Source organism: Seriola lalandi, unplaced genomic scaffold (assembly GCF_002814215.2).
Source record: "Seriola lalandi dorsalis isolate HSWRI2012SDOR001 ecotype SW California unplaced genomic scaffold, Sedor1 jcf7180001959634, whole genome shotgun sequence".
Taxonomy (NCBI): domain Eukaryota; kingdom Metazoa; phylum Chordata; class Actinopteri; order Carangiformes; family Carangidae; genus Seriola; species Seriola lalandi.
Window position 1 is genome coordinate 1 of NW_019430303.1, and position 2,101 is coordinate 2,101.

The window sequence follows — 2,101 nt, forward strand, 5'->3', positions numbered from 1 at the left end:
TGATGTAAGTATCTCTTTTTTCCACCTTTTATATTCAAAAATAAAAGCTACTACTTCTTGTGGGAAACTCTAGTCAGATAATGATGTGTAACATTTTACAACCTAATCTTGTACCTTTTTCTGTTTAGGATGAGTCTGCAGATAGCGATGATGAGAGTAAGTGTGAGCCTTTGGAACAACACAAATTACAACTGTTGTAGATGGTTACAGTTTCTGGTAATGGCTGCCTTTTTGGATGTGAAGGCTGAATGTTACCTCTGCTTTACTTTTACTTTCAGAAATGCCAGATTTGGAATAGAAGACTGTAAGTCTCTGGAAAGAAAATGGAAGAACAGGGGGCAAGAGGAATCTTAACAAATGTATATCTTGAAATTGAAGGCAGTGACAAACAACTGTACATATGAGTCAGTAGTCATATTTAAATCCATAGCCTCAGCTCCAAAGTCTTGACCGATCAGTCCACTGAAGGTTGATATGCATGGTATTGTACAGAGCAGCTATCTCCACTTCCATTTGCTGTACTGCACCTTTTGGGTATCTTGTTTTACTGTTAAATATTACAACTAAGCACACATTATTTGTTGGAAAAGCTGTATAGTTGTCCTCAGCTGAGCAATACGTGTTAAGAGATTTACAATCTGTTTTCAAATGAATTGTGGTTTAAAATGATAAGGCCCACCCATTCCCAATGTTGTGGTTTTAAGTTAGTCAACCAGTGTAGTTTATCCCATGATTTAGGAGAACACTAGCTATGTACATCAGAAGAATTAGATGCATTTACTGATTGGGTTCCTCCAAAGCCTTCCATGTGCTGTGAATTAGATATCCAGGAAGCCAGTCTTTGTTTCTGTAGCTTAACCTTCCAGCTTACATGTTTCCCTTTACTTCTTGTTTAATGTTTGTAAAATTGGAATAATCTGAAATCATCGCAGAAACATTTGCATCTTCCCAGTGATCACCTACTTTGGTAAACTGAATGAATTCCACATTTTAGTATCTTAACAGTTCCTCCCTGCATACCCACCTAACATGCACACTCATGTTAGATGGCAGAAGCAAGGTGAAATGTTTTGCAGCTGACAAAGAGGCTTGAAGCTTGGTTGGGCCTCAGCATCATATGGTTTGTTGCTATCCTCCAGGTTCTTTCCGTTTGTTCATCTAGAACAGATCCTCCCTTGTTGGTGAGGGAGTGTTGGACCGATACGGCGACGTGTAATGACCAAATTATATTTGCACTGTCAATAAAATGTAAGGGGAGACAAGTAATGTTGAATTACAGTGGAAATTCTTTTTTTATGTCTACATCTTTCTAATAAACTGTTTAAGAATCATTTAATGCCTTTTTTTTTAAAGGACATTTGACGTGTTTTATTCATTTGCCTCTAGATACACCTGACTTTCTTTCATAAGAGGGGTCATGATCAGTGGGGTTTAACCACCTAGCATCATTGGAAAAATAATAATTTAGAACAGAATACATGATGATTTGGGGAGTTGTGGGACCAAGTTAGGCTTTGAACCTGCCAACAGATAAGTAACTGGTACTGGGGTTAGGGTTAATTAATATAATTGTCTAGCTTTATTATTTATTTCAGAACATTCCAAAACCAATAATTTCATCTGCACTTGCATATACATCGGTGGCTGCATTATCTGGCATACCTGTAATTCAGTGTAACAGGTCTTCCATAAATCTTACTTTTGCAAAGTTTGTATAGTTTTATAGTTTTTTTTTTTGTTGTTTTTTTATGACAAATGTATGGTGGTGGTGGTATACTGGACTACGTTATATTGAGAGTTTATATTTTTTGTCCCACCTATTTAAATACATGACAGTTGCAGAATATTGGAAACGTCTCTGAACATAATGCAGTCCAGTCATGGATGGATTATGAGACAATGGCCCCCATCCCTCTCAATCTAGCAGCAAGACAGCTTTGCATCCCTATATATTTGTTTTGCATCTTTTAGTGTCTTTTCTGTGTCTCTGAGGCTGTGTTGTGTCTCTTTGCAAGTGTAGTCCGCAGGGCCTGTGCTCTGCCAGCGGGCTCAGTAGAGTCTATGACAGTGTCAAAAAATTAACATTACAGGGATCATTAAA

The 2,101-nt window shown here is 37.5% G+C and overlaps 1 long non-coding RNA gene across 1 annotated transcript; it reads left to right on the forward strand.

The window, feature by feature from the left end:
• The first annotated feature begins 9 nt into the window (after nt 1–9).
• On the forward strand, nt 10–1,331 carry LOC111661502 (uncharacterized). Its single transcript, XR_002761231.2, has 2 exons — nt 10–156; nt 279–1,331. It is a non-coding gene; the product is annotated as an uncharacterized LOC111661502 (long non-coding RNA).
• The last annotated feature ends 770 nt before the right edge of the window (nt 1,332–2,101 follow it).